Genomic DNA, 7,083 nt, shown 5'->3' with positions numbered 1-7,083 from the left:
GATGTTTGGTAGCACACAAAGTGTTCCTCCAGTAAACGGGAGTTGCATAATCTCATAGTTATAGGAACTTGTATAAGTCATGAAGAAAGCAATAGCAACATACTAAACGATCAAGTGTTAAGCTAATGGAATGGGTCAAGTCAATCACATCATTCTTCTAATGATGTGATCCCGTTAATCAAATGACAACTCATGTCTATGGCTAGGAAACACAACCATCTTTGATCAACAAGCTAGTCAAGTAGAGGCATACTAGTGACACTATGTTTGTCTATGTATTCACACATGTATTATGTTTCCGGTTAATACAATTCTAGCATGAATAATAAACATTTATCATGAAATAAGGAAATAAATAATAACTTTATTATTGCCTCTAGGGCATATTTCCTTCAGTCTCCCACTTGCACTAGAGTCAATAATCTAGTTCACATCGCCATGTGATTTAACACCAATATTCATATCTGTATATGATTAACACCCATAGTTCACATCGTCATGTGACCAACACTCAAAGGGTTTACTAGAGTCAATAATCTAGTTCACATCGCTATGTGATTAACACCCAAAGAGTACTAAGGTGTGATCATGTTTTGCTCGTGAGAGAAGCTTAGTCAACGGGTCTGTCACATTCAGAGCCGTATGTATTTTGCAAATATTCTATGTCTACAATGCGCTCTATGGAGCTACTCTAGCTAATTTCTCCCACTTTCAATATGTATCCAGATTGAGACTTAGAGTCATCTCGATCGGTATAAAAGCTTGTACCGATGTAACTCTTTACGACGGGTTCTTTTATCACCTCCATAATCGAGAAATATTTCCTTAGTCCTTACTAAGGATATTCTTGACCAATATCCAGTGATCTACTCCTAGATCACTATTGTACTCCCTTGCCAAATTCTGAGCAAGGTATACAATAGGTCTGGTACATAGCATAGCATACTTTATAGAACCTATGACTGAGGCATAGGGAATGACTTTCATTCTCTTTTCTATTTTCTGCCGTGGTCGGGATTTGAGTCTTACTCAATTTCACACATTTGCAACACAGCCAAGAAGTCTTTCTTTGACTGTTCCATTTTGAACTATTTCAAAATCTTTGACAAGGTATGTACTTATTGAAAAACTTATCAAGCGTCTTGATCTATCTTAATAGATCTTGATGCTCAATATGTAAGCAGCTTCACCAAGGTCTTTCTTTGAAAAACTCTTTTAAAATACTCCTTTATGCTTTCTAGAAAAATTCTACATTATCTCCGATCAACAATATGTCATTCACATATGCTTATCAGAAATGCTATAGTGCTCCCACTCACTTTCTTGTAAATACAGGCTTCACCGCAAGTCTGTATAAAAATATATGCTTTGATCAACTTATCAAAGCGTATATTCCAACTCTGAGATGCTTGCACCAGTCCATACATGGATCGCTGGAGCTTGCAGATTTTGTTAGCACCTTTAGGATTGACAAAACCTTCTGGTTGCATTATATACAACTCTTCTTTAAGAAAACCATTAAGGAATGCAGTTTTGACATCCATTTGCCAGATTTCATGAAATGTGGCAATTGCTAACATGATTCGGACAGACTTAAGCATCACTACAGTTGAGAAAATCTCATTGTAGTCAACACCTTGAACTTGTCGAAAACCTTTTTGCGACAAGTCGAGCTTTGTAGATAGTAACACTACTATAAGCATATGTCTTCCTCTTGAAGTTCCATTTATACAATATGGCTTGCCGATCATCGGGCAACTCCACCAAAGTCCACACTTTGTTCTCATACATGGATCCCATCTCAGATTTCATGGCCTCAAGCCATTTCGCGGAATCTGGGCTCATCATCGCTTCCTCATAGTTCGTAGGTTCATCATGGTCTAGTAACATGACTTACAGAACAGGATTACTGTACCACTCTGGTGCGGACTGTACTTTGGAAGACCTACGAGGTTTTGTAGTAACGTAATCTGAAGTTTCATGATCATCATCATTAGCTTCCTCACTAATTGGTGTAGGAATCACTCGAACTGATTTCTGTGATGAACTACTTTCCAATTTGGGAGAAGGTACAAATTACCTTATCAAGCTCTACTTTCCTCCCACTCACTTCTTTCGAGAGAAACTCCTTCTCTAGAAAGGATCCATTCTTAGCAACGAATGTTTTGCCTTCAGATATGTGATAGAAGGTGTACCCAACAGTTTCCTTTGGGTATTCTATGAAGACGCACTTCTCCGATTTGGGTTCGAACTTATCAGGTTGAAAACCTTTTTCATATAAGCATCGCAACTCCAAACTTTAAGAAACAACGGCTTAGGTTTACTGCTAAACCATAGTTCATACGGTGTCGTCTCAACGGATTTAGATGGTGCCCTATTAAACGTGAATGCAGTTGTCTCTAATGCATAACCCAAAAACGATAGTGGTAAACCAATAAGAGACATCATAGATTGCACCATATCTAGTAAAGTACACTTACGATGTTCGGACACACCCTTACATTGTGGTGTTCCAGGTGGCGTGAGTTGCGAAACTATTTCACATTGTTTCAAATGAAGACCAAACTCGTAACTCAAATATTCGTCTCCACGATCAGATCGTAGAAACTTTATTTTTCTTGTTATGATGATTTTCCACTTCACTCTGAAATTCTTTGAACTTTTCAAATGTTTCAGACTTATGTTTCATCAAGTAGATATACCCAGATCTTCTCAAATCATCTGTGAAGGCCAGAAAATAATGATACACGCCGCGAGCCTTAACACTCATCGGATCGCATACATCGGTATGTACTATTTCCAATAAGTTAGTAGCTCGTTCCATTGTTCCGTAGAACAGAGTTTTAGTCATCTTGCCCAAAAGGCACGGTTCGCAAGCATCAAATGATTCATAACCAAGTGATTCCAAAAAATCCATCTTAATGGAGTTTCTTCATGCGCACCGATATGACCCAAACGGCAGTGCCACAAATAAGTTGCACTATCATTATTAACTTTACATCTTTTGGCATCAATATTATGAATATGTCTATCACTACGATCGAGATCCAACAAACTATTTTCATTGAGTGTATGACCATTGAAGGTTTTATTCATGTAAACAGAACAACAATTATTCTCTGACTTAAATGAATAACCGTATTGCAATAAACATGATCAAATCATATTCATGCTCAACGCAAACGCCAAATAACATTTATTTAGGTTTAACACTAATCCCGAAAGTATAGGGAGTGTGCGATGATGATCATATCAATCTTGGAACTACTTCCAACACTCATCGTCACTTCCCCTTCAACTAGTCTCTGTTTATTCTGTAACTCCTGTTTTGAGTTACTAATCTTAGCAACCGAACAAGTATCAAATACTCAGGGGCTACTATAAACACTAGTATGGCACACATCAATAACATGTATATCAAATATACCCTTGTTCACTTTGCCATCCTTCTTATCCACCAAATATTCGGGGCATTTCCGCTTACAGTGACCATTTCCTTTGCAGTGTAAGCACTCAGTTTCAGGCTTTGGTCCAGCTTTGGGCTTCTTTGCGGGAGTTACAACTTGCTTGCCATTCTACTTGAAGTTCCCTTTCTTTCCCTTTGCCCTTTTCTTGAAACTAGTGATCTTGTCAATCATCAACACTTGATGCCCCCTTCGCAGCTTTTAGCATTGCGAAGAGCTCGGGAATAGTCTTGTCCATCCCTTGCATATTATAGTTCATCACGAAGCTCTTGTAGCTTGGTGGTAGTGATTGGAGAATTCTGTCAATGACACTATCATCAGGAAGATTAACTCCCAGTTGAATCAAGTGACTATTATACCCAGACATTTTGAGTATATGTTCACTGTCAGAACTATTCTCCACCATCTTACAGCTATAGAACTTATTGGAGACTTCATATCTCTCAATCCGGCCATTTGCTTGAAATATTAACTTCAACTCCTGGAACATCTCATATGGTCCATGACGTTCAAAACGTCTTTGAAGTCCCAATTCTAAGCCGTTAAGCATGGTGCACTAAAATATCAAGTAGTCATCATATTGAGCTAGCCAAACGTTCATAACGTCTGCATCTGCTCCTGCAATAGGTCTGTCACCTAGCGGTGCATTAAGGACATAATTCTTCTGTGCAGCAATGAGGATAAACCTCAGATCACGGATCCAATCCGCATCATTGCTACTAACATCTTTCAACACAGTTTTCTCTAGGAATGTATCAAAATAAACATATGAAAGCAACAACGCGAGCTATTGATTTACAACATAATTTGCGAAATACTACCAGGGCTAAGTTCATGATAAATTTAAGTTCAATTAATCATATTACTTAAGAACTCCCACTTAGACAGACATCTCTCTAGTCATCTACGTGATCACGTGATCCAAATCAACTAAACCATGTCCGATCATCACGTGAGATGGAGTAGTTTTCAATGGTGAACATCACTATGTTGATCATATCCACTATATGATTCACATTCGACCTTTCGGTCTCCGTGTTCCGAGGCCATATCTGTATATGCTAGGCTCGTCAAGTTTAACCTGAGTATTCCGCGTGTGCAACTGTTTTGCACCCGTTGTATTTGAACGTAGAGCCTATCACACCCGATCATCACGTGGTGTCTCAACACGAAGAACTTTCGCAATGGTGCATACTCAGGGAGAACACTTCTTGATAATTAGTGAGAGATCATCTTAAAATGCTACCATCAATCAAAGCAAAATAAGATGCATAAAGGATAAACATCACATGCAATCAATATAAGTGATATGATATGGCCATCATCATCTTGTGCTTGTGATCTCCATCTCTGAAGCACCGTCGTGATCACCATCGTCATCGGCGCGACACCTTGATCTTCATCGTAGCATCATTGTCGTTACGCCATCTATTGCTTCTACGACTATCGCTACCGCTTAGTGATAAAGTAAAGGAATTACAGGGCGCTTGCATTTCATACAATAAAGCGACAACCATATGGCTCCTGCCAGTTGCCGATAACTCGGTTACAAAACATAATCATCTCATACAATAAAATATAGCATCACGTCTTGACCATATCACATCACAACATGCATTGCAAAAACAAGTTAGACGTCCTCTACTTTGTTGTTGCAAGTTTTACCTAGCTGCTACGGGCTGAGCAAGAACCGTTCTTACCTACGCATCAAAACCACAACGATAGTTTGTCAAGTTAGTGTCGTTTTAACCTTCACAAGGACCGGGCGTAGCCACACTTGGTTTAACTAAAGTTGGAGAAACAGACACCCGCTAGTCACCTGTGTGCAAAACACGGCGGTAAAACCAGTCTCGCGTAAGCGTACGCGTAATGTCGGTCCGGGCCGCTTCATCCAACAATACCACCGAACCAAAGTATGACATGTTGGCAAGCAGTATGACTTGTATCGCCCACAACTCACTTGTGTTCTACTCGTGTATATAACATCGACGCATAAAACTAGGCTCGGATGCCACTGTTGGGGAACGTAGTAATTTCAAAAATATTCCTACGCACACACAAGATCATGGTGATGCATAGCAACGAGAGGAGAGAGTGTGTCCACGTACCGTCCTAGACCGAAAGCGGAAGCGTTATAACAACACGATTGATGTAGTCGTACGTCTTCACGGCCCGACCAATCAAGCACCGAAACTACGGCACCTCCGAGTTCTAGCACACCTTCAGCTCGATGACGTCCCTCGAACTCCGATCCAGCCGAGTGTCGAGGGAGAGTTCCGTCAGCACGACGGCGTGGTGACGATCTTGATGTTTGATCGTCGCAGGGCTTCGCCTAAGCACCGCTACAATATTATCTAGGAGGACTATGGTGGAGGGGGGCACCGCACACGGCTAAGAGATCAATAGATCAATTGTTGTGTCTAGAGGTGCCCCCCTCCTCCGTATATAAAGGGGGGAGGAGGAGAGGGCCGCCCAAGTGGAGGAGGCGCGCCCAAGGGGGGCAATCCTACTCTAAGTAGGATTCCCCCCTCTTTCCTAGTCCAAGTAGGAGAGGGGAAGGAAGGGAAGGAGAAGGAGAAGGAAGGAGAGGGAGGAAAAGGAGGAAAGGGGGGTCGGCCCCCTAGTCCAATTCGGTTTGGGCTAGGGGGGCCGTGCGCCCTGCCTCCTCTCTTCCACCACTTGGCTCATGAGGCCCATTGCTTCTTCCTCGTATTCCGTAACTCCCCGGTACCCCCGAAAATACCTGAATCGCTCGGAACCATTCCGATGTCCGAATATAGTCGTCCAATATATCGATCTTTACGTCTCGACCATTTCGTGACTCCTCGTCATGTCCCCGATCTCATACAGGACTCTGAACTCCTTTGGTACATCAAAACTCGTAAACTCATAATAAAATTGTCATCAAAACCTTAAGCGTGCGGACCCTACGGGTTCGAGAACTATGTAGACATGACCGAGACACGTTTCCGGTCAATAACCAATAGCGGAACCTAGATGCTCATATTGGCTCCTACATATTCTACAAAGATCTTTATCGGTCAAATCGCATAACAACATACGTTGTTCCCTTTGTCATCGATATGTTACTTGCCCGAGATTCGATCGTCGGTATCTCAATACCTGTTCAATCTCGTTACCGGCAAGTCTCTTTACTCGTTACGTAATGCATCATCCCGCAACTAACTCATTAGCCACATTGTTTGCAAGGCTTATAATGATGTGCATTACCGAGAGGGCCCAGAGATACCTCTCCGACAATCGGAGTGACAAATCATAATCTCGAAATACGCCAACTCAACATGTACTTTTGGAGACACCTGTAGAGCTCCTTTATAATCACCCAGTTACGTTGTGACGTTTGGTAACACACAAAGTGTTCCTCCGATAAACGGGAGTTGCATAATCTCATAGTTATAGGAACTTGTATAAGTCATGAAGAAAGCAATATCAACATACTAAACGATCAAGTGCTAAGCTAACGGAATGGGTCAAGTAAATCACATCATTCTCTAATGATGTGATCCGGTCCATCAAATGACAATTCATATCTATGGCTAGGAAACTTAACCATTTTTGATTAACGAGCTAGTCAAGTAGAGGCATACTAGTGACACTC

The sequence above is a fragment of the Triticum aestivum genome, chromosome 1B, assembly GCF_018294505.1.
Source record: "Triticum aestivum cultivar Chinese Spring chromosome 1B, IWGSC CS RefSeq v2.1, whole genome shotgun sequence".
NCBI lineage: Eukaryota > Viridiplantae > Streptophyta > Magnoliopsida > Poales > Poaceae > Triticum > Triticum aestivum.
Note: the sequence above shows the minus strand (reverse complement) of the source record.